At 40.7% G+C, this 27,625-nt stretch overlaps 1 protein-coding gene across 1 annotated transcript in view; it reads right to left on the bottom strand.

The window, feature by feature from the left end:
- Positions 1-27,319, bottom strand: part of LOC144721038 (uncharacterized) — a 273,629-nt gene extending 246,310 nt beyond the window's left edge. The window contains exon 1 of the mRNA XM_078598335.1: positions 27,161-27,319. The gene's annotated coding sequence lies outside the window, so the exon portion shown is untranslated. The remainder of the gene's footprint in view (positions 1-27,160) is intronic.
- Between the last annotated feature and the right edge of the window lie 306 nt (positions 27,320-27,625).

Genomic DNA, 27,625 nt, shown 5'->3' with positions numbered 1-27,625 from the left:
AACTGCATATGTATATTGTAATATAGTGTGTACATTTATATCTGGGGGTAACTGTAAAAAAAGAAATACGTTTGCGTCTGTATCGCATTTTAATAACTTAAAATAAAAAAAATGCCCACAACCTAAGGAACATGCAAATCACCAGAGATTAGATTAATTTATGAAGAGGTGATACATGTAACAAACGATGCACGCATTTTTTTTTAAACCAAAAAAATGATAAACTTTACACGAGCTTTATTGATGTTGGGTCCTGCTCGAAAAGTTAAGGATGGCTGAAAAAGCTTTATCTGAAGAGGTCACAATTCAGGATGTCACTGCGAGAGTTTTATGTGCAGGTCACAGCCACTGATTTGTGGAATTACTGGCCTACGGCTACGTGAAATCCTATTCATAATCTCCAAAAATCAATTTCTCCTTGGGTGAGGCGAGCTCATCATTTTGCCCTAAGCTGCACATTGATGGCTGGGCTTTTTTTTGTAGCAGTTAGTGCTGGTGGAGACAAATTCTTACCGAATGAGTGAGGGATACAGACGCTAAATATACAGCTGTTGCTTCAGATTTAAAAGGTGACTTCTGAACTTACATTTGAAAAACATTGATTTCGGAAAGCCATATTACGAGATCAAAAAGTCAGATTTAATCCAGGATTTGATAGAAAATTACTTGGAAAAAACAGGGCATTATGAGTGAAGCAATTTTCTTTTGTCTATTCAGCCTAAGGGTATACACTGGAACATTGGATTACTCATGTTAAAAACTAATGTATAATTCTAAGATGAACCAATGGATTGACCAAGACTTCCATTTTCTGTGTAATATCGGCTTTAACTTATTAAAGCCTCCCCAACTGTTATATTCATATTTAAAAATCATTGTTCTCGATTCAAAATCCATTTGTGGGTACATGTACTGGCAGTGTTGTTTAACTGGTATATATATATAAGAATGTTTATTACTGCATTTTACTAACATATGGAACATATGGCTGGATTAGAAGGCATGCGAGTGCAAAAAAATACATTTTAAAATATAATAACTGTTCTTAGAGGCGGATGTTTTTTTGAATTAAATGAGATCGGATTTAAACATTCCATCTTGACGAGGTACCTTCCACAAGGTACATTGAGAGACAAATTCAATGTTTTTTAAAGTGCATAGATTGAGTGATGGTGCAGTTGATAGGCACACTGCAATCTGAACCCAATGGCCCTTGTTTGATACCTAGTCACGGTTGACATCCAAATTGCTGACGACAATAGGAGTTAAATAGAGGAAATGTTGGAAGAAACTTAATAAAGAAAGCTGCAAAGTTGTGGCTCAGGGTAAATAAAAGCAAAAAACAAATAATGTGCAACAAGATCACAAAACAATTGCAGATATCGGTCAGAGAGACGCAACTACAAGATAAAGCGTAATATGTATACCGAGGAGATATGCAAATGATCAAGTTGTTTAGTTTAATTTGTATATTTTTATATTTGGTAGCAACAGCTTGTACCAAGGTAGCTACAACAAACAGTTATGACGGTTAATTTAACCTGTAAGTACAAACGAACGATTTATTTATGATATTGTGAAAAGGTGCCTTTCAATGACGATTAACAGTCGTATGTTTAAGAACCATCATATGTATTATTGCTAGATCTGAGCGTAGCACACTGACCTTCCCTAGATGATAATGAACAAAGAAAATTAACTTAATTAATTGCATTTGCTTCATCAGAAAAAGGGGTCAAAAAAATGTCAAGTGAGCGTCGCTTAATAGATTATATGAGGCTGTCAAAGTGTGAATACGTAACACAATGCTATGAAAGCAGCCTCAACATAGCACTTAAATATTTTACTATCATACATTAAATAATAATGGCAAGTAAAACAGCAATGAAGTTTTCACAATGCATGAGCTTAGACTAATCACATAAATACAATAAGCCATTGCATTTTTCTCAAAGGAGACACAAACTCAAATCACTTGGATGCGATCACACTTTTTAAACTAATCTTGCCATACCCTAGTTTCAATAGTTTAACTGCATGCTTGAAAAAAAAATAGACTGATCACATTTAATCCTGTTCAGAGTTAAACCATTTTTACAAAGGTTAACTACTATCTGATCAAGTTTCCAGCTTCACACTTGAGGTGCCAAGGACTGGCAAGAGCCCCTTAGTTTTATATTGCAAACTTTCATCAGATCGAAGTGGTTGCCCTTGTTACAGCAGCGTGTCAACTCTCGTTAGGCGGGCAAGCGGAGCAGGTCGGTCCACGCTGTCCGATCCACTCTAGGCTGACGAGCCCCGGCTTGGAGGGTGATTAATGGCCAGTGCCGTTAATTAATAGGGCTGTCAGAGTTAGTGCTGTGCACGACACTTATTGCATCGCACGGAGCCCACCGCACGGCGTGTGTGTGTGTGCATGCACGCCATGCTCTACCCTCGATACCGAGATACTTAATCACAGCAAATAGCCGCCTGGAGTATTGGACCATAGCCAGGGGCAATATACTGGCCTATACTTGCTGATTGCGTTTCTTAATTTACAGTACAAGGCTGTTTAATCAATGAATACCTTCGTTTTATGAAATGCTCGCTATTTTCGTGGTTGTGCAGAATTGGATTAATTTCCTGTAAACAACATAATCATTGTCTTTTTTTTCTCCCACCAAGATAACTTTCTAAGATTAAATATTACAACTGTGTGCCAAAAAGGTTGCCGAATTAAGTTATGATTAACAAAGGTAACAGTAGAAAATTATGTTATCAAGTTAACACTTTAACTTGCAACATATTGGCAAGTCTATTTTTTCCACAGAGGACTGTTTTAGCTGTGTGTCAGTGTCGAGTTACCCTGTGATCTCCCCCACTATTTGGCAATGAGAGCTTTTAACTCCTACAATCACATGGGAACCTGTTATAAATGGGTCCGCAATTTAATCTTTGGGTACTATTAATATTGGCCACGTTGTGCGCTCTAGTTTCCTGCAGTGCCTGAACAACATTATTAATATGGCACTTACAGACCACTTATATGGATCTAAGTTTTCCTGAGTGTGTTGGAGTGGAATTAGATATTACTGTACTACCACAGGCTCTGACATATTTGTTTGTCAATGAGAATGCATTCCCTCGGCAAGAAAACAACAATCGCCGCCACATCCTTAATTACTCTGAAGTTTCAGTTTTGGGAATATTCACTTAAGCCTCTACCTGCTACAAACATTTCTTAAATTATTTTTCAAATGAATGCACCCCCCGCACAGTGAAATTGCTTTTTATATATTTAAAATTACATTGGCGTTAGTTATGCGTTGATTTATTAACATGTTTGCCCTTTGGGTATGTCATTTCTGGTGAGACCATTTGTAGAGTTTTACAATGTATTGCCAGTAAGTCAGTAGATTTAGCGATTTATAGCTTGCAGCCTTGTAAATGTAATAACATTTTACAGATTAATTTTACATCTAAAATGTGTGCAAGTATATGAAGGCACTTCATAAGGTCCAACACAATTTATCTGACATCTAACCAGTAATCAATACCAGCAGTCACAATTTTGTACAGTGGAATGAGAAAGCAGTGTAGACACATTTTTATATATTCACAAACACATCAACGGAAATATTTTAAACGGGAGATTGGAAGACCGACAGTGTTTTCAGCACAGAACTGCAACGAGCACCGTCGTATTCGGCTCAATGCCCTTGCATTATGAATGTGCTTGCAAGAACATTGAGCGTACATCATTAGACGTTTGAACAATAAAACATGTCACAATTTGGTCGACCTTTTCTGCTCATGTACAATACAACCTGCATGGAAGTTGAATAGCGTAATGGGTTGGTGGAATATATCTCTGGTGTTTGCAAAAGTGATGCATGATACATGGGAGGAGAGATAGTTCAGTGGTTAGCACATTGCCACTATGAACCCAGCGCCCTGAGATCAATTCTTGGCCATGGCTAACATAAGTGGCAAGTTATATTTTGACCAGTCCTGGGCCCACATTTTACCAAACCACACTGACCAGTGTAGTGAAGTATTGTCAAACAACGTCATTGTCCAGCATGGTATGGGAAGCGCTTCATCCAGCGGTGGATTACAATGTGCTGTAAATTATCATTACGTACATTCTACTTGTTACATCGGCAGCATGTGTACAATGCATACTTGTAAATAATGTATGCAAACATTGCATAGATGCTTACATACAAATGCATATGGGAAAACATACAGAGACGGAAGGTAAAAAGTACTAAAAGGTAAGCCTAGCGCATGGCTTGAAATAGCAAACGAGGTGGCTTTAAGAGTAACACGAGAGACTGCACAGCTTGTGCCAGAGAAGCAGGATTGTTTTTTGTCTACCAACAATGCAAACGCATTACGAGAAAAAGCCACGTTTGGTTTGTTGATTGAGAACGTTCTGGTCATTGTTCTCATGTAAGCAAAGTCCTCGTGACAATGATGTAATAAAAAAAGGGATTGCCCTTTGATCGCACTGGTCGTTGATAACAACTCCCTGTTGTAGTAGCATTGGCTGCAGTCAAGAGATATTGCACTACACTCGCTGCTGCAGGCGACGCCAAGCTTATGTGTTCTTGCCTTGGGCCGGGTCTCAGCCTCGTAACAAGCAGAACAGAATGTCATGGTTTATTTAGTGTCCCCCTCGGTATTAAATAAAAAGTCTTAGTTTGATCACGTCGGACTGCAAGCTTGCCATCACAACCGCGGGTAGTGTTATCATTACTCAGTTTTTTGTTTCTGTGCGTTGCAAAATGAGTGTCCGTTGCCGACGATTTTTGGGTGAATTGCACTACGCTGATGCAGGATCCCCGTCAGAATATTTTTAAAATTTTAAAACACTTTGTAAATGCTCTGCTGTGTAGCCATTGATTGAATATACACATTGCATGCAATAACCATCTTACATGAAAGAGACAGTTTATCACTGGAACCTGCATACCATTTATTATACCCACAAACATTGTAGATTTGTCACTCAACTCCCTGCAAGTTGTATTCCATTTTCAAAATATACTGCATTTGAATAATTATTTTTGTCACATTTAAAATATAATACTGTAGTCATAATTAGATGTTTGCATTACAATATATATTGCTTCTATTTTTTTACATTTACATTAGTAATGAGAACATGTGAAATTGTATGTGTGTAGAACTTCTTTTTGCACCGTACGTGGCCAACCGTGCAATTTCTCGTGCTATAATGGTCCCCAACTCAACAAAGTGTTAAGCTGCAGGGGCACGGACCTGCTGTGTGGCAAGGGATGGTTGGGAAGTCCACGGCAGAGCAAGGGTGGGGGCTCGGGCCCATGCTGGGCAGACGTACACGGGCTTCTCTACTTACGAACATTCGACTTACAAACTTTCAGAGATACGAAAAAACCTGTCCGTATGTTCAGTTGCCTGTTTGGACCGAGAGTCGTAAGTTCAACCACTGTGCAATAGATGGCGGTGGTGGCATCTACATCTGCAGAACATGAAGAACCAGTGGCAACTACATCTACAGGAGATTATACAAGTTTTAAAGCCATTCCCTTATATTTAGTCTGCATGCCGTACAACATTTTTTGGAATCGACAGGAGTAAAGTTGGATTTATGAAACAAATCGACTTCCGAAAAATATCTGGAACCTAACTCGTTCGTAAGTAGAGGAGTCCCTGTAATAAGATGAGGTGGGCTGTGATCGGCTGGTGGGAGCATGCCAGGTGCTGGAGCGAGGACAGCATGGAGGCAATTATCAAACAGCACATGTGCAGGGCGAAGACCCCGGGGGCCACCCCAGGGCACGCCGGCGGAACTATGTCGCTCGGCTGGCCTGGGAACGCCTGGGAATTCCCTAGGAAGATCTAGAGTCTGTCTCTAGGGAAAGGGAGGTCTGGACTGCCCGACTCAGCATGCTGCCGCCGCGACCCTCACCAGGACAAGCGGATTGAGAATCGAACGGACAAACATGTGCGGGTGGACTTGATTATAGAAAACTCTAGCAATGTTTAGGCAATGCAAAGGGGGGGGGGGGGGTTATGTGGGAAGAACCAACAACTGTAGTCGACCACACACACACAGAGGAGCTTGGGGTGCATTCAGGTCCTGTTAAAAGCCACGGATAATATCTATGCCCCTTACTTGACCGCGGTCATCCTTGATTCCCCTTCATCCTCCCGACTGCCCTTTGATCTCACCCGTTACAAGGACATGTCTGGACATGACTTTGCCAAGTCGGTTCAATTATCCTCCTCGTGTTGTGATCTCTCCTCTCTCTCACTCCCCTGTCTCCTCATCGTACAGCTACACAAGTCGGAGGCACTGTTACACGACTACAATAAAACCCTGGCCTGCAACACACGCTGATTTTAATGCACCATTATGCGAGCCTGTATGCATGCATACTAAACGCATTGGTTTCATTTTGTCCAGGCTGTATGCACTAACTTTGAAAAATGCGGGTAATCAAACAGTAAACCCTTATGGTCCCCTCGAGTTTATACATTGGTAAAGTGGTCCACACAGCCCATCACCAGCATTAGTATATGCTATATACACTTACATTAGGCATACATAATCGGTTTTCAGTACAATAATGAAGTAAAATACTCAAATGGCAAACATTACATTGAATTTAAATTAAATGGGGGAACAAGAGTAGAGCATACCATGAGATGCTTTTGTTTTATTTATTGTGACCTCCAATGTTTGTATGTAGCCAATTGTAACGCTCCGATCTGAGTGAGCTAGTCCCACAATAATATTTGACAGCTCATTGTCAATCCTAGATTTGAAGCTTTCGTGACTGCAAGGATTCACACTCTTAGGTTTTTCGGTAAAGTCACGTAGGTAAAAAATAAATAAAAAATTATGTAATTTAAAAAATAATAGAAATATCCGTTCCTGCACGAAGACCTCCCCCACATCGCTGCAGTCATGCAGGTTTCTTGACCATACTTTACCACGTTGGTGAGTGCGGTTTAGCGAAGGTGAGAAGGGGGGTGGGGTACATGAACACGTTCACGTAAATTACTCGCCACTAATGTTGGCCGCGTCACTCGGGGTCACCGAGCAGTGGTGCTCGCCACTGTGTTTGAGCCGATTTGACATAATGTTCGAAACATTCGTCTTAAATACTGCTATATCACAACAAGAGCCTGGCACCATGCTAAAGAGCAAATATTACGGGTCACTGGGTATTCTCATATTCATCAATTGTCCGCCCTCGCCCCCACCTCCCTTTTTCTGTAAATGTCCAAACAGTGGTGGCGCGTCAAGAAAGCACTTTAAAGTGTGCACCTCAGAGGCATTCCAGTAGTCCAGGTGGTCGCTTGCTCATCTCATGGGAGGAATGCACTTCAACCAGGAAACCTATTCTCCACTCGCATAGCTCTGCGATAAAAAAACAAATGCACCTCGATTCCCAGAACGAAAGTCATGTCCATTTCTGGCATCTGATGTAAAGCGTTGCTGAACCTTTGTGTTCAGGATAACCAAAAAAATCTCCCAAAAGTGTGTGTGTATGTGTTTGCAAGATGTGTATTAAATATGAATATAGCGCATCTCCGGATGGAAAATAAACATTTTATTCTTCATCGTGATTTCTTCTCAAGTTACTGGTTAAAGCATGAATCAAGTATGATCCCCAGATATTTTGACAGCCTCCTCTTATCAGGTGCAGCACAAACCCTCGTTTTCATACTAAATTTTCTAAGCTTTACCCACAAATGCATTCCCTTTGTCTCAATGGCGTTATCTGGAAGACTGCAAATAATGAAGTCTAAATTGGAAGAAAAGATGAATTAATAGCACAGGTGTCATATTGAAGCTGGCTGAAAATCTATACAGGTCGCGCTGATGTGGCGCACTGATTATGGGAACAATAAAAAGTGATTATGAGGAGGAATTTCTCTTCAGCCAATGACAAGTGCTGCCTTTCCAACGCGCAGGCACACGCTTTGTAATTTGTACCGATGTATAAAATAAGTATTTCATCAAGGTAAGATTGCTACTTTTAAAATGTCACTAAAACAAAAGAAAAGATTCGTAAAAAAAAAATCGCGCCCTTGGAGGTAATGTTTCCCCGTGTGTGAAGGGCAAGGTTTACTTTGAACAACTGTTATGCTATATGCCCGAGGCAACTGCATGCAACATATTTTTAGAAAACGAGATAAAAGAGAAGCAGGGGGAATATTAAACATTCGTGCTAAAATTAGAACATCATATACATCCCGTACACTACGTTTAAAAATGTTTTGCTGCGCAGATACAAAAATGTGTCCTCTTATTGTGTCATGGTTACTATCTTCTAACAACGACAAACAACGTTTCCACTCACTGACTTGAACAAGTCTTCAATTGTATTTGTGTCGAAAATATACACGAAGCGTCGAGCATGCACAGTCACACGAGCAAAACAAATCCAGGTAAGGGCAACGAACCGCTGGCATGTCTACCTATGACACGTGATTGCAGTGTTATACAGCACATCAAAAGCAGATTCGGGAGCCAAGTCTCCACCGTTACTCCAAAGAATTCCATTATCGCTTATAATTATCACAACTCCCCATCCTGTCTTATCAGCCGGATGCATGCTGGTCTTGGGAGGGGATAAAAGGTGACCCCTTCGCACACCATTTGTATGCAACTGGTCGCTAAAACACAACTTCATTGATCAGTTTGCATCAAATAACCTTCGTTGATCAACGATGTTTTTTTTTTGCAAAACCAAAAACGAAGTGAGAAAATGAAAGCTCTAAACCAAAATGAGCCACACCACTATGCTAATCTTGCCGTCCACTTGTTTAAGGGATTTGTTTACACCCCAGTAATAAAAAAATACATCTCTGTGCCGTATTATTATTCAAAGGTTTTTGTTTATCTGTATGCTAGTCTGTGCACGGCACTCAAGTAAAAATTACTCGTAATAAATGCACATTTACTTCCACTAGTTTCGAATAAAAAACCAATACATTTAGTTAAGTCTTTAAAAAAAACATGTTTTTTGTAGTAAATGCAACGCAAAGGAGCTGGGGTTTTTTTTTGCCCTCCCTCCCCGCGACAGTTCACCATAATTGTGCTGAAAATGTATTCCAATAGAGTACTGTGTCCACAGTAATAATTCAGCAGATCTAATAAAGCCATTTTGAGCTTTGCTAGCAGAGTTGAAGCCACAACCGCCTGTTTATACAGGGGCGGCGAGGGTCGTGACAGCAATTTTCCCAGCAGTGCTCGTATCCTGAGGATTATCATGATCGTGCTCCTCAGCTATATTTGTTCACGTGCGTGCAAGTGTGAGTGAGGTGACTGGGGGTGACATTTCACTGATATTTTTTTAGCTCTTTTTTTTTCCTAAAGCGTCATGCGCGTCAGTGAATGTTTGCCGTGCATTTCATTATTTTAATTAAGTTAATTTAATTTCAATTGAATTCCATTTTTTGGGGGACGTTGTGAAATGCATATATTTGTAGATTGAAACGCTAGGATTACACAAGTTGTTTATGTTAATTATTTTGGTACGTTACACACGTCTCTTAGATTTAATCAATTTTCAGATTACAGTGTATGGTAATACAGTTTCCGCACGCAAACTGCCAGACATGCACACATTGATGTGTGCACGCAAAAAACGCACATGTTGTTATAATATATATTTTTACATATTATTTCCATGTGTACTGTTATTTACATGTTATATTGTATATATGTTGTGTTTTTTTTTAAAGTATGTGTTCCATACAGATGAAATAATAACCATAAACATGAATTCCTTCAATAAACACATCTTGGCCCCTTATGCAGTAGTTCTACAACACGAGAAAATGATGTGCCTTGCCATGACTGTTTTAGTGTTAAATAAAACTCGTATTTTGTTATTATATTGACGATCAATGTATGACAGTCCCACACCACATTAACATGTCAGTGAACACTTTGAACAGAACATCCAAAAAGGTGATAAAAAGTCATTTATATTCAGCCTGCACTCAATCTCTAATAATTCATCATCATTACCACTCATTATATTATATGGTACTTTTAAGTGTTGTTGAAAATCTAGCCAGGTGGATCATTGGTAGAGTGGATCGCAAGTGGACGGCTGCGAGTTCATATCATGGTTGGGGTTGACTCAAGGGTCAATAAATAACTTCCATTTTGTGGGGAAGTCAGTGGTTTTCCTATGGACAGACTCACTCCCACCATTATAATGTGGAATTCCACCTCAGGCTCAGGATTTTTATCACCGAGATTTTTGACATGTATTATTTTGTCTTCCACAAAAGGGCTATTTAAACAGCAACTAGGGGGAGAAATATGAATAAGTACATATAGGGAAGTTTTTAAAAAGGCAGACCGAGATCAAAATATTGAAATAAAGAGAGAGAGAGAGATGAGAGCAGCAACTTAATAATGCTCAGCAACATGTCAATGTGTCAAAAGAAGAAAGGTTTTAATCAATGTGTATTACACTTGCTGTGACATGGATCAGAATCCAGGGACATTTATGAAGAAGATAGGGCTAGAAATTATTAATGCACAAAGAGGCATGGAGACGTGCACACTTAGGATTACTCTGAGAGACAATAAGAGGCATGCGTGGGATTACAGAACATAAGCAGGTTAAAGACGATCTTTACTGTTAATAAAAGTGGGCTTGTGCAAGACACGCCGCTAGAATAGATGACGGCCGACGGTTGAAAATAATGATTTAGTGGCAGCAAAAGGAAGGAATGCCTCCGAGGTCATGTCTGCCCCGGAGATGGAGTGATGAGAAATCAGCTCGTTTGCAGGTGCTTAGTGGATTTATACATCACATAATCCTGAGAGGTTGGTAGCAGCCCAGGCATACTTAATCCAGCAATACTAGATTAATTATGGCTGATGATATAAACATTTTAGGCTGTCACTTTCAAATTGAGTTGATCAAAGGTCATTCAGTCTGAGATATTATAATACTACTGCATTAGTATTAGCCACTCTTGAAAAATTATCATCGTGTATCTATTTACATTTTACTCACTGAAAATGATTGATCATTTGAGTGGATTTGAGCTCCACTGCGCGTGTGGCCCCTGAGAATGTATGTCAATGGTACTGCAACAGAACACCAAGCACACTTAGAACATATATTGCGAACTGGATAATTGGTTAGAAAAAAAACTGGCCATCTTCTGGCTAGAAACTGGCCATATGCCCTATTCCACAGAGGCATTTGCCCTAAAGCAGAATGTGCCAAATCGTGTAGCGCCACGATTCGTTGATGCCTCGTAGCAACTGTAAGTGGCCAGGTGCAAACCAATGAGTGGTTTTACCGTCTTATAACAAGGCTTTGTATGCTTACTTGAATATCTGCATTATATTTCCAAATGCGATTTAAAAGTAAGAAATGTATGCCAAGCAGTTATATAAATTGTACAGTCACTGACATTTGTTTTCCTAAGTATTAAGTGCTATTTCACATGCATCTCATTTTTTTTTACTTTCACTCAGAGACAGTAATATCCATCCTTAAGATTATTAATAATATAATTATTTCAATTCATGAATTGCCATTAAAGTATAGTTTTCAGGACGCTATTAAGCGTGTTGCTCCAGAAAGCCACACTATCTCAAGAGGGTCCTTCCAAGTTCAGTCAGGAGTGATGTTGCTGTGTGATGTTGCTTTGTGTAATTTCAAATGAGTAATTTGCAGGTTATTTTTTCAGAATCGGGATGTTTAGCTCATACCAGTTATGCTTATTATTTATTTTTGCTTTTGGAGGAAATCAGAGAATCCAGAGGAAACCCAAGCAGAATTTGGAGACAACATACAAATTCCACGCAGAAAGGGGTTCGTATCAGGAATCAAACCCAGGCCCTTCTTGCTTTGAGGCACAAGCACTACCAATGCACCACCCTGCCACCCTATAGAGACCAATTAACTTAACCAGAACCAATTTACTCAACCTGAACATTGCACACCATTCTAACATGTATTCGTTATTCATGACAATGAGAACAAACCAATATTTCTTTGTATTTACATCATGCAGATGTTTAATTGAATGTATAATATTACAAAATTCTGAAAGTGGGATTCAAATCAAGGGAAAAAAACAGTTAACATTTTGGTGGACTCTCAGCACATTGCTTCACAGTTTTAGCAGTGTCTGTGTGGTAAAAAATGAGTTGTATATGTTGGGTGGAGATGTTTATCCTACTACTTTCTGGATCTCCAGGAAGTGGCTTGACTTTCGCTGCTGGAGCCTTTCGCATTGTCACAATATCCTAAAAATTAATAACAAAGTCTGGTGTGCCTTAGGCAAACTCACAGTTCTTAAATACGGTAGTGTTGAAGCACTCAGTTATTTTTTATAGACCATTTATTATAATTTTCCAGTGATTGTGCTATAATGTGCATACGTGTTGGCTTTCTGTTCGATGCATCACAGGCTATTCGCGATGTGGCGCCATAGTGTGGTAGATCCCCCTTATTTATTGCCATCGTGTGAAATTGTGATTTTTTTATCACAACAACTTTGGAAAATACGTGTTAGCAATACTCTTATATAAGCGCACAACTTTATCTATCGGTGATGGACGCTGCACTTTCCGTCGTTTTCATGCAGGGGGCGCTGCAAACCTACGCGCCCCCTGCATGAATGACAGAGGCGCAGGGACAGACGTTCGATTACGTTGGAATCGATCTGCAGACGGTGGTCTTCTCGCACGACCAGCTCTATGTCGCCTTATCTCGATACCGCAATCCCAAAACAGGTGAAAGTCCGCATCGAACCGAACCCCCAGCAAGGCCATCTACTGAACGACGAGAGAAAATTCACACAAAATGTAATTTTCAATGAAGTCTTCTAGATGTAAAATGATAAGCTTTTAATGAAGAAATACAATTATCTTATTCAAAACATAATACAATTCAAAGATGTTTCATCTTAAAACTTCAAAACGGAGCATCGGGTGCTTGCGTGAATGTGTCGTTCGTGTGCGATTTTTTTCGTGACTTTCCTGGACGAAGGCCATAAATGGTTGTGAGGGGCGCCATAGGTGCCCCCGAACAACCCCTAGTTTCAAAATATTGAGCGTCACGAAACACATTCCTGCGGAGGGAACTGGTAGGAACGTTGGGTTGCTCGATCAATGGCCAGGGTCAACGGCGGCATGGTGTATTCCGCAAATATGGCCGAGGGCGGGCATAGGCCGGCGTGAGTAGGTTAAACGTTGAGTTTTATAAGGGCACCACGGGGTGACCAGCCCCTCCCCACCCAGCCCCACCCCTCCCACCCCCCACCCAGCCCCACCCTCCCCATCCAGCCCCTCCCCACCCGCCCTTCCCCACCCAACCCCTCCCTACCATCCCCTCCCCACCCAGCCCCTTCCTACCCACCAAGCTCCTCCCTCCCCACCCAGCCCCTCCCTGCATGACGGACACAAAAATCCCGTGGGCTAGTGTAACCAGGAGGTTCCTGCCAGTATAATATTCAGAAATCTCAATATACGAGGTATGGATGTGGGAGATTTAGATATATACACCACACACTGCATATGTGAAATCTCCAAAAGAATGTTTAATGTATAATCATTTCCCTTATACATTAAACAAAAAAAAAATCAAACACTTGTCACGAAACACCCGTCCCTTAATCGACTCGCGTGTGCCTCAGTGTTCCCCCATCGGGATTCCACGCGATCCGCACTCATAGTAACACCGTCATGCAGAGCCCCCTTTGCCGCTGCGCTATGGAGAGTGACAAAGTGTCCCTCGTGGCTCTCACTTGCGCCTTCTCATGTTCCATCACTCTAATGCAACGCAAGTCACTACAGCGGAGACTGAGAAATGTGGACCCTATAAAGGCAACGGTTCTGTATAATGGCCTGTTTAACTAACGTGGCGTTGGCAGCATGGTGTGTAGTGTGCTGCTGCACTCTAGTGCATGAATGGCACCGATGGCTAGCAGCTACCACGCTCCAACATTCGTATACCTCGATTTAAAGCTTTCGTGACTGCAGGGATTCATCTTCTTGGTTCTTTCGGTAAAGTCACGTAGAAGGGAAATATTAAAATAATAATAAAAAAACATAATAAAATACAATTCTCACGACGTTTCGGCCACAACGAGGACGGCTGCTTGCGTTGTGGCCGAGACGTCATGATAATTGTATTTTATTATGTTTAATTTGTATTATTTTATTATTTCCCTTCTACGTGACTTTACCAAAATAACCAAGAAGATTCGTATACCTGTATGCACAAATGCTTAATGTACAAGGTGCTGTATAATGGTGGATGCGTACCATCACATGTACAGATGGAAAGCCAACAGATGTGCCAATGAAATGACTAATACACATGCAACAATTATTTAATACATTTGTTTTTGTGCACTTCTTATAGCATGGGGAAATCACGAAGGTGCTTTGTTTCAAATATGGATATGGTCAGCCAGTAGGGAGCGATGTTGATCTGCAATCCCAATTGAGTAGGCATGTAAAGTCAGTGCAACAATGTATCAAATAATAATTGGGCAAATTGATAGGAAAAGCATACAGGACAACTCATCATTGAATAGTCCTCATGCAATTTTGGGTACGCATGAACAATTATTACGTAATTCAACACCAACTTTGTATTCATAGTAATAAATTTCAGCTCTGTCAATCCACTGCAGGATGAAAGACTCACCATGCTGTGTCGGTCACGGTAGTTTACTGATACTTCACAACAAGGGTTCATTGTTAGCCATGGCCAGGAATCAAGCACAGGTTGATAGGTTGGTTCACAGTGCAGTACGATAAACACTACACCACCGCTGGTCCACTTCATAGTTCTTAAATCACGTTATTTTTCAAAGCGTAGTGCAACCCCTTACATCAATGTACTCAATATTTTGTACGAGCAAAGACAAAAAAACAGCACAAACTTTAAAAACATGTTTAATTTTAGGTTAGTGAAATAAATAATTTCGGGAGCTTATTCTTAAAATTGTTTTAACTACCCAGTGCACTTTAACTTTACTAAACAGCCAAAAGCAAATTGCTAAAATCAAGTCAACGTGGGTTATGCATCAAAAGCCTTAATTTATTTTGGTTGAATATGCCCCCAGAACTGTAAGCACCTAAACTCAAATCTCCAGAATCGGCTTTTCTACATTGAGAGCAGTAAAAGACAGATCGTATAATCAAAGCCAAAAGCCCCAAATACAATTCGGATTTCACGCAAGGGTAATTAAAGATATTATCTGCGAAAGTGTGGTATGTACATCTCTATTATTTCTAAAGATGCATATGCAATGCTGCTCAAGTGCAACAACTCAATGCCGTTTTAATATATGCAATTACAAAACACAAATTTGGCGTAACTTTTGAGGAAAGAAAGAAGAAAATGAAAAAATACACCAAAGCATGTTTTCCTGCGTGTATGTCATACAATATAGGTCTTCTGGGGGGGGGTTTGTGGGGGAGAGAGAGATGCAGCATAACATTTTGAAATATTGCTGCAAGCTACATCTGCCAAGCCCGATGCATTTACTGCCATCCGGCAGGGTGAATCATCTTGGGACTCTGTGGCACTTCAATTTTAAGGCCAACGGCTTGGCAGATTTACGGAGGTTCCAAGAATACTATAGGCTGCAGGCGGCTTGCCGTGAGGCACAAACTTTTCCCCACACCACATCTCCCTGCCTGGTTGTATGTCATTCCTTGGTGGCACCCAAATTTCAGACAGAACTCGAGTGCACAGATGCAAGGTCAACAGATCTGCCAACCGCAAAGAAGAAGAAAAAAAAGTGAAGGCTCTTTTCCGACATAAATCTGTAGTAGTTATATTGAAATAGCTTCCCTCTTGTCCTTTATGCCATCCCCACAGGAAGTTCAAACACAGGGCACTTATCTTCTAAGTAAAAAAAAAATGTATTGCTGTACCAATTTAAAGAGACAAAGGCTGCGTGTAGACAATTGCCAGGTTTTACTTTTACAAAAAATCCAATGTTACAATTTTGAACCACATTTTAAAGGCGCTATATGTCAACATAAACAGATTTGAGATAAAGCTTCATTTCGTTTTGTATACAATTCAGCTATGTATTTGGCTCCAAGTAATGTTTATATCAATTTGCTTAAACATGGAGAATACCAAGGCAATAATGTCGAATGTTACTCTACATATGCTCAAAACCTCTACGAGACCACATTTCCCAGCCTTGGTTCCCTGTTGAAGTGTATTATTGTGTTTTGTGCAAAAAGCCTGTATACCTGCACTACATAACTGTATAGTGCATTTATTTTTATTATTATTTCGAATGAAATGGATCTCCCCATTCATTTTCATTACAATGGAATTAAATAAAAATTTATTAAATTAAGGACTGAAAATGTACCTCTATTGTATCAAGCGCACACTACAAATGTGCCATGCATTATTGGCAACGTTCAGTAGATTTGAGAGGATCTGAACTTAGTCAGTTTGAAGTTATTCCAAAAAGTAATAAGTTCCATAACATACAGATGTCATATTAGCTATCACCATCATGCTGCATGAACCCTCTCGTCCAATGGGGCTACTTTACGTTAGTAAATTCACATCCTCACATTTTTAGATGCATTATAAAAATAAATCACAAATACATGCCCCACAGTAATATCACAAACTAATTACCAAGAAATTTCACTTAATTATATTAGGTGTACTCTCTAAAAGCATATGCATGTGAATTCAGCATGTATACGAATGAGTACATTAACTGTGCCCTCCCATGGTCAGTCAACTGCCTGTAATAATCGTCATGAAATGCGAGACCACTGAGTACGCATGAATAGACCTGGAACTTGCGAGTTCTTTTGAACTCCATTCAAGCTGTTCACAGGCTTCAGTCGGGGTTGAATTCGCATTGCTTAAGGCTAAGCGCATGGGTCCAAAAGGACTTTGATGACGAGGGATGTTACCGAGGGTCCCGATGAATGATAAGGTGACCGTTTTCCTCGATTCGCACGACTTGCCGGAAGATTACAGCGGATAGGGTGTTGGGGTCGACTTGAAGAAGGTTCCATTGATACTCCACATTGCAGTGTTCAGTCGGACATTAACAAGTCGAGTGTGTCTATTTCTGGCCCATACTGGGGCAGTATTCTGCTACAGAGTACAACAAAGGCCATCGTTGATGTCCGTTGCACTGGTGCTGATTCTCCCCAGCTTGTGCTCGCCGGTTTCTGGACCAGATTCAGATGAACCCCTTGTTTTGGTCTTGGCTGCTACCTTTTTCACTTGGTCATGGAGGTTAGCACATAGTCCAGCTTCACTCCAAGATAGGTTGGAGTGGGGTCGTGTCGTACAATGTCGCCACAGAAGGTCACTTTCAGAGTGTGCTTGTGATGAAATGCAGTGTCTGTTTTTTATGGGAATTTGCCTTGAGCATCAATTTCCGGCAATATTCCCCCAATGGTGTGGAGGTCTTTGTTCAGTGTGGATTCGATGTCGTTGAAAGTTGCTGCTTATATTGGGCAGGACACTTGCAGTCTGGTATTGTTTGGTTAGCAGCACCCAGATGTCGTAGTATGGCCCAGGCACGGAAGCTCGGGTGTGTGAAGTCCAGGCCTTCAACACCAAATTCACCGGCGATGTCTGGCCGAGTCTGAAGACTCTAGAAGGGCCTTTCCAATCTGTGGGCTGCTTGCCTGTTTGTACAATCAGAGCAGGTGCCGAGTCTCTTTTGTCCAGCAGGGAGTGGATTCTTTCCGTAAGCCTTGGGGAATGCTCTTCTTGACAGCTGCAGTAAGGAGGCGAACAAACGATAACATTCTGGTGTTGCGGGAATTTGACTCGCCACTCTTTCTACAGCCTAATTATTCGTGGTCCCAGTCAGCTTTAACCAGGTTCTACCTTGGTAATCGTTTTGACAAAATCACTGGGATTTTAATGCGGATGTGGGTGATGATGGCCCGTTGACTTTTGGGGAGCTTGGGAATATTTTGCGGGATGCGTGAAGTGCGCTTCCACTTTGATCTTTGGATACAATAGTGAGGTCCGGGTTGTATTTGCGTTTCCAGCAAGCAGAGTGGAAAGTTTGTTGAGGTTTCGGATGGAAAAAATCAAGTGCTGGTTTGGGCTTGAAACCAAAACCCCAAAAGCCCAAACCCTAAAGCCAAAACCCTAAAGCCCAAACCCTGAAGTCCAAACTTAACAGAGTGGGCCGCATGAAGGCTGCCATACTTTCATTTAAGCAAAGTGGTGGCACAAAGATTACTGCAAATGCACCATAAACCCAGTCATCGCTTTCCAATTCCCAGCCATGGCTCCCATCAGTGGCAAGTAATACTTGAAATGGTCCTCGCTGCCATTACTTCACCAATCCACACCATCTACCATAGTGAAGTGTAGTCAAGCAACACGTACGGATAACATGGGGTTGGAGAGGCCTTCATGCAGCAGTTGATTTAAAGGGGCTGTAACAAATTAACCCGTAAAAACAACAGGGTTTTCACTATAATTCCTTTATATGCGTGGCATCGGTTTTATTTTATTATTCATTTCTGTTTTTCTTGAGTAAGAGTATCATTTTTATCACATTGGTATTTTAAATTAAATATAAGGAAAGTCGTATATAAGGATTATACGATTTTCAGTTTTTGTATGATTGTTTATATTGTACATTTTTGTTGTTTTCTTGAATAATTTTCTGTGTTTAGGAAAAATATATGATTGTTAGTGAAATTTTTTTTTTCCTAAAAGTAGAAAATTTTGGAATTTTTTTTTTCAGGAAAATAAATTGTCACGCACAACGAGTCTGTGTGCAAAATGTCAGCTCGATTGGATCACGGGAAGTGGGTTAAAAAACGACCAAAAGATTTGCACGGTCGTAAGCGCACAAGCAAGCAAGCAAGTGAACTTAATATAAAGTATTTAACAAAGGGCTTTACTCTTTCTGGCATAAACACAGGTGTTAATATGATCAAACATTAATTAGACACCTATTACAAAAAGGCATCAAGTTTGCATTAACCACATACTTTTGGAAAGAAAAGCAAACAAATACATAGTAGCTGATATTTGACCATCTTAACACCTGTAGATATGCCAGAACATGTAAAGCCTTTTTTCATTCAATATATTAATACTGGTGAAAGGGTCCCATGAAGATAACTGCTCAACCCGAGCTCATAATTAATTGGTATTTGCATTGGCCTTGTGCTATTCACCTTTTAGTGGCCTTTGGCCCGAGCACTGATGAGGCAAAGCCACGAAAGAGACATTCTCGGGTATAGGCAAATCGGTTCCAAGGAAATATAATCAAAGTATATTTGTTTACATTATTCTTTTTTTACCACAAGTAATGTGTGGCTAATGCAACCTTGGTGCGTTGTTACAGATGTCCATTTGGTGCATGTTCTCATCTGTACTCATGCCAGATAGAGTAAAGCCTGTCATAATTCAATATCTTGATACTTACAAAGCATCCCAATATACAAAGGGCTGTACAATTTTATTTTGTATTAAGAGCCACTCTAACAGTCACAACCAACATAAATATGCAGGCTGTCCATAAAAGTACATATCCAATAATTATAATTATGCAGAATTTGAGTAAATTCAATAATATTATGAACACATTTGGTGCTGTGAAGTTCGTCAATTGGCTTTCATTCACATTAATACTCGAAATGTTCACCATGCCAACATCTTGGATGTGTTGTTGAAGATCAGCGATTTTTTTTGGCATAAGCTTTCTTTCACAATCACATCCTTCAAGCGTTTACTTCAGACGACTGCTGTAACGTATGATACCTTTACAAATCATCATGATGCTGTATAACTGATGCATGCACGCCATCAAGTGTTATAATCATTACGTATGCCCAGCAGAGGGCAGACGTCTCCTAGTGAATTAGACTGGCATGCCACTTTTTGCTTGAGTCAACGCAGATACAGCATGCAGTGACTTTTCAGGAATATAGGGGATGGTTATTAGACAGACTCTGAATCACTCATGCATTACTGGAAAACATGCCTCTGTGACAGAAATGGTTACGACTGTTTAAATGTATATCACCTAGACCAGAGGATGCCAACCACTGTTTGAGACTAGGCTCTAACGAAAGCTGTCTCTTGTGTGGACCAATCAGTTTCAAAGACAATGCACATACTGTCAGAGCATGTTTGGTTAATGCAGACATGATTCCTTGCAAAAGGTTTCAGTTTAGTATGTTAACATCTTAACACCTGTTTTATTGGCAGAAAGAGTAAAACCTATTATATATGCACAATAATATCGCTGAACAAGAGGGACTCACCTGGGAAAAACCCCCAAATATACCCTTGGGAAATTACGGAGGGTGGTCCGGGAACAAAACTCTGAAATGAGATGAGCGAGAGCATGAGGGAGCGCTTTTAAAAAGTTTAAATTGATCATGAAAAACAACATAAATTGGGTCAAAAAAGCCGTTTTGAAACTGTGCATACTACCATGCCATGGACGTAAAACATGCACGTGACAGAACATGGAACACAAAGATGAAATCTGGGAATTAAAATGAGAAATAATGGGGAACACTTTGATTGAAAAACATATGCAAATTAGACATAATTTTGCCGATTACAATAAACTGAGCTTGAGCAGGACCCATCACTTGAAGGGGATGAGAGAAGATGGCAAAACATATGGTGGTGGAATGACAGCCACAGGAGGGGAACACAGACAAGAGGATAACCACCACGGAGATTAGATCAGCGCATGCGACGGAATGAAATGGAGTGACATTGCAGGGCCGTAATAAACGGTGATCATGGAGGAAGGCCTTTATCCAGTACGAAAGGGTAGAACATGACCGATGAAAACGATCAAAATGGTGACAAAATAGACGAAGGCAGGATCTTTAACCTACCAAAACAGGAAGCACTTCGAGGTTAAGATGTATCCTTTTTGTTTAGTTCATGAAAGTGCAGAACTTTTAAAAAACGTCTTCCTTTAAAGACATGCCGTACAATATACATCAATGTTGTTATGGACTCACGCAACAGAGAGATCAACGAAGGCGCTACTTGCTGTTTTAAAAAGAGACTGTCAAATACAGCAGCCCTGTTGTAAAATTGTTGCTGCAATTCTTGAGCCATTGATGCCACCTAGTGGCTGAACGTGAACGCGAGTCGATTCGCAGATTTGGAAATATGAACGAATAAGGGGCCGTCCGTAAATGACGTCACGCACCTAGGGGGGGGGGGATCAGACATTTGTGACGATGTGTGACGTCACATAAAAATGCGCAACTTTAAATAAATACAGACAACACGTTGTACTTAAATAAATAGACTGTTTAATAAATGGTTTTTTTCCTACAACAGAGTGCAGCGCCACATTAAATACGCACTACAATGACAATAGTTTAAAGCGATTTGAAGCATTTTTTATTGGGGGGGGGCAGAGATTTGTGACGTCATATTTAAGGGGGGTCTGACTTTGTGACGCCGTGTGACGAGGGGGGGGGGGTCAAAAATCGTTCAAAATCGCGTGACGTTATTTATGGGCGGCCCCTTAACAATAATTATCGATGCAATAAACGTGTTTAATAAACTTGTACACAAACATAAAATGAGAACAATGCATTGTCTAGCACGACATAACCATCACTGAGTAATGGTTTGTTTCTAGATTAAAAATTTAAACGATTAAAATAGTGTTACAACATATATGTTGGTGGGGTTTAAGGAGTTTCAAACGTCAGTCTAAACGACTACCCATGTTTCACTTTCACCATTCAGGTTCATAATGGACGATGCTGTGAACCACAAACAGACTGGTGGAGCATAAGAACAGGAGTGTTTAAGCCCCTAGCCAAACGTTCCACGTTTCATTACCATCATCAGCCATGATCTGTTTCCTGTTGCGATGGTCACAGTCCATCTCGCTCCCGCACGGACCGATCTCAGCGTCATCTCTACCAGATTATTGTTTTCTTGGGAGTGTTCTTTCCTTTGGTTGCCATTCCATCAAGTCGTGACCATCAGCTTATCATCCCTTCTTGTGATGGATCCGGCACAGTCAACAAGAGGTCCCCCTAATTTGTACGAGTTATCCGACCAATGGGCTCCCTCTTATGGTCTCAGTGTAACTACCAACACGTGCTTCTTAACGTACTTTTCAGATGTTGGTCCACGTTCTCTGTCCGAGTACACGATTACCGTACATTCCATGTCATGGCAGGTGATATGCACCGATTTAATTATTAAGCATTGAAAAATGTATTTAACAGTATCAATACATGGATTCTTTCAAGTGTGAGTGTTTCGGATTTACTGCTACTAAAGCACTTTACTAAACACTGTTCCAACAGGACTACCATTAATACGCATCATTATAAATTATAAGTCCTAAGAAGCAGGGAGGTGCGGTCAGAGAAGGCAGGGGAGGCAGACCCTCACCTGTCATACTCCAATGAAAATAGCGGTTACGAAAAGCGTGCGAATCTGGCTCTGACACGAGCCAGTGCCTACCCAGCCATTGACCTCAACGCACGTCACTGCTAAGAAGTAATGTACGCAGTGGGTTCCATCCCACCCCCCACATCGGAATATACAATTCAGCAGATTTGGCTCACCCATTTCAAAACCCATTTCTTCCTCCCTTTTGTTTCATTCCGCACACTCTGCAGACTCATGCACACAGGGTTTTTTCATTTTTTTGTATAAATGATCCAATCGATTCGGCGTCAACATTTTCTGTGAAAATATACCAAATGATCTACAATGCTTGCAGGAATAACCGTTTCCCGAATGTGTCTGCAGTCCCATATCTTGCCCAGGTTTGTAAGAATGGTTTCCAATCTTAAGAATTGTATGACATTTTTTTCTCATCTCTTGCAGTTTCACAAACCCCTCATGCATGGACAAATAGGGCAATATCGGTCATCACCAACCAAATGCATTTTAAATGTGACAGTAATGCATGCATGTGTATTTTATAACGGTCAATACATCTTGTAATTACAGATAGTGAAGATTATGCTTTTGTAAACTGTTAAAATATTATATTATTTTGGTATTTCGGTAAAGTCACGTAGATAGATAATAAAATAATTAAAAATAAAAATAAAGTGAATAAAAATAATAAAAATATCACGACGTTTCGATCGCAACAAGCAATCGTCAGCACGTGAAAGAAAATTGTTAAAATATTAACGTGGTAGTCGATCATTCGGTTGCAAGTGGTGGGATACAGTGTGGCATGTATTGCCAGCATGGGAAAATATACCATTATCCTCCAGAGGGGGTCTCCATGGCTCTACTCAACTAGTTTAAACAATAACACTTTTGTATTTTACCAGGTAAGGCTCACTAAACTATAGATCTCGTATTCAGAAGAGACCTGGCCGCAAATGATAACTCAAAAGGAGGTGGCTTGTTACGTGGAAATGTATAGCAGCCAAATACTCTAAACGCATGCTTCTAAATGTGTAGAGAAAAAGCGGAGGCACGGACAAAAATTCACGTGACCACGGGGAGAACATGCAAACTTCAAATATGCAAACTCCAAATATGCAGGTGTCAGGGTCGGGATCGGGATCGAACCCACGACCTCCTGTATACCGGGCGAGGTAGTTAACATCTCGCCACCGCAGCACCTCCTGGTGCAGGAACCTTTGACTAACGGTAACACAAACAAATACCTCTACCTAACAAATTCACATACCACACACGCGCGTTATGAGCATGTTTTTACTCACAACGTAAATAGTAATATGTATATGCAACATGCATATGTCGTGTAATTCTTATTATCCGCACATCCAGCCATTCACACCATTAGAGCAAGTTAACATCCAACATCAAAACCGTCCTGATATTTTTTAAACGTGTTTTGTTTGACACTGGATAAACACAATGGAAGATTAAAGCAGCCGAGTTTTCCATTGATGGTCAAAAAACAAAAATCACAGGGATACACCGTGGCACACTCTATAGCAATGGTGATAATCTAACGGGAGGCCATAGCCGTGACATCACCACAGGGCAAAGGTTGTTAACAGAAAGCACACATCATATTACGCTTGATCGCACACTCAAACTGGAAAAGTTCGCCAAGGTTCGATGACTGCAAATGTATGGTTGTATGGTCCCCCCCCCCCCGTGCTCACTGGATCTCTGACAGTTGTTCTGAAATGCCAGTGCCAAGATGTTATATAGAATAATGTCATAGCAGGTTGACACAGCACAACGCCGAAGCAGAGGTGCTCCAGATTTAAACCTCGAGGAATTGTTTCGATATTTGCGTGTTCTTCTGTTGTCGGTATGGAAATAGACTACTCTTTGGTTCTTTCGGTAAATTTACGTAGAAGGAAAAGAAATTAAATAATAGAATACGACGTTTCGATTGCAACACAAGCAATCGTCATCAGGTAGAACCAAATTTGAGAGGAGAGACAAAACACAGACACGGAGACACACAGACAGAGGGAGACACACAAGCAGAGAGCGACAACACAGAGGCACACAGAGACCCAATGCCTCTGTGTCGTGGCCTTAAATTAGAGAGAGAGGGGGGGCAGAGAGAGAGAAAGGTGAGTCTGCCGGAGCAGAGAAATTAGTATGTCAATGAGAGAGCTGTGTGGAAATCCACGTGACTTTACCGAAAGAACCAAAGAGTAATTATTGCAGTCACGAAAGCTTAAAATCAAGTTTTATGGCAATAGTTGTCAAGACGAAAAAAAATGAATGCATAAACGATCATCCCGTAACATTCGTGTAACAGGTGTACATTACTTAAACATTATCCCCCACCTGTGGAGATATGCTTCACAACAATACATTATATTGTAGATCTTTTGGAAATCCACAGCTGGATGAAAGTCTCTTTCAGTCATGGGGATTTTTTGACTGGTCAGTAAGGGTTGAAGAGAGAGACCCGGAACAGTTTCATACATCACCTCGCCCCTGAAGTTTGCCATATCCAGGAATTTAACTCCAACCACTGAGTTCATAGCACAGTGCACGGAGCGCTATGCCATCATTCCACTCCCTTATAATACTTGCACGGCATGCCAAGAACACACAAACAAAGACAAGTGTATAGAAACACGACAGTACTTTAACCGCTTTAGATACGCAGCACTATCTGACAATACAGAATCACAAAAGACAAATACGTAGCATCAAACTTGCATGGCGAAATACACTATTGTGCTGTAAAATGTCTGTTCGGAATGTGTCATTGCATTATGTATCGATTCCCGTTATTAAATATCGGTTATTAAATAGCAGTCGGCTTTGATTAATGTCAGTCTACGTTAAATTATCACTCATCACCTAGGAGTTAACTTACGGAACCATATGCTTTGCTGCCAGCCTCCAGGCTAACACCTGAGGAGCACGAACAGATCATGTGATCGAAATAAAAAATACATATTGTAAGTAAAGCGTTATGCAGACTACCATCATGCAAGAGATAAATTAGCAAAAGCAGGAGTTACTCAAGAATAACACTATGTAACACAATTTTTGTTCCTGGGTAGTAAGTGTTATTTCGTAATTGCTTATGCCTAAAAAGTATAGAGTATGCCTATTAATCTCCACAATCTTTGCTTTTGTGACCAGGACAGTGATATTTTGAAATGTACCTATTTTCAATGAGAAAACTGGCGAAATTGTGTCTTTTCGTTCACATAAAGTCAGAAAAAACCCCAACATGAATAAAAATTAACATGTATTTATACTAAAGTAATACAAAAATTACTACTGAATATTTAGACGCCAAGGCGCACTACCACAGGCGGGACTGGCCACAGCGGACCGAGTTCTCTGTGGGGAGGAACAACGTCAAGTGGGAGCCACTGGTGGACCCCCGGAAGGTGCCGATGCTACCACTGCGCATCAAATTGGGCCTTATGAAACAATTTGTCAGAGCTGTAGATAAGGAGTCGGCAGCCTTCAAGTAGCTTCAAGACTTCTTCCCTCAGATGTCTGAGGCAAAGGTCAGAGCCGGTGTCTTCGTCGGACCACAGATAAAGAAGATCCTGGAGTACGATTAATTCCCCAAGAAGCTCACTAGTAAGGAGAAAGCGGCTTGGGACAGCTTTGTCGCAGTGGTTCGTGCTTCCTGGGCAATCACAAGGTCGAAAACTATGTAGAGCTGGTTGAGACTCTGGTGAAAGTATAAGGTAAACAAATCACTTAAAATATATTTTAACTGCTTTATCTTACCAGGTAAAGCCCACTGAGTTATCAACTTGTTTTTTAGAAAGGATTTGGTTAAAAGTTATCCTTCAACAAAGTGGCTGTCCAAATTTATAGCAGCGAAATAATCTAAATGCATGTTTGCAAATGTGGAGGGAAAACCCGGAAAACCCAGAGAAGAAATCCACTTGACCACGGGGATAACATGCAAACTCCAAATATGCAGGCGTCAGGTTCAGAATCGAACCCCCGATCTCCTGCGTACGTGGCGAGGAAGACAACGTCACACTGCCGTGGTGCCCCTTTAATAAATCAAGCATATTAGTTCAAATTGCATCAGTATATCAATGTCCACGCTTGGGGAAGGCCAGTAAAGCAACAGCACAAACAGTCCCAGACGACAACAAGACGACGACACGCATTTCCTCAATAAAAAGTGCACATCGATACATTGTAAGGATCAAATTTACAAATGACATTTGCAAATATGGCTGTATCCAGCACTACTGCCGCCTTGATGCCTTGCAATTGGTGTCTATTCTTGTATTACATATTAACAACTGGTTTTATGCCAGAAATGGTACAACCGTTTAATAATTCAATATCTTGATTTTGGCGACAGAGTCCCAAAGTTAAACACAATATCCACCATATAGCCGAGGTTGTATACCTCTCATTCAGTCACTCAAACCATTTTGGAAGCCCACATTATCATCAAAACGTTGTTATTTGCAACTCGTCTTTGCAGAAACTTGACTTTCAACTGTGAAGAAATGGAATAACACATTGTGATGACCCTGATATAGCACGGAACATTCAGCTCCACTTTCCTTGCACTCCGCCGAAATATCCTGACTTGCCCTCGCTACTCTACCCATCAAGCGACCACTGGAACCCGCACAGAGACGGTTAATACAAGACCCTGGTGTTTTATGTAATAAACATTATACTTTAAAAGTACAATTCTTTAACTACACAGTGTATAGTGATGCAAGGCTACTACGTACGCATGTTGAATTTCTTCTGCGCCGAATGTAGCCAACCTTGTTATTCGGAGGTGTTCTCCCTGGTCAGCTGCTCTCTCCACTGCTGGCTGGATATTGGGTAAAGCTGCTTGTGGCTGGAGACCTGATGCCTGTGGTTCTTCCAAGCGTCTGCATTCTGCGTTGGAGTGCGTTGTTTGGATGTAACATCTGGGCTGGGTTGGGCTTGCTTCATTGATTAATGTCTAGTGAGAATTAAGTCCTACATCTGTTTGGAACAATGCAGTCCATTATTGTCATTATTGTATTTTTTTATTCTGCATACGTTTGTAATTAAAGTACCACTCAGTGCACGTGGTTCCACTGCTAATTAATTACTCACAAATGACTTCACCATCTTCCCTCCCACACTCAAACGTGTGGTCCCCATCCTCCACACTGCGCATTTTGAAAATCTTATCTCGAGTGCTGTGGGGTTTTCTTTATTGT

The sequence above is a fragment of the Lampetra planeri genome, chromosome 10, assembly GCF_965212315.1.
Source record: "Lampetra planeri chromosome 10, kcLamPlan1.2.h2, whole genome shotgun sequence".
NCBI lineage: Eukaryota > Metazoa > Chordata > Hyperoartia > Petromyzontiformes > Petromyzontidae > Lampetra > Lampetra planeri.
The sequence above is the reverse complement of the archived record's forward strand: the minus strand, read 5'-3'. Positions and strand labels throughout refer to the sequence as shown.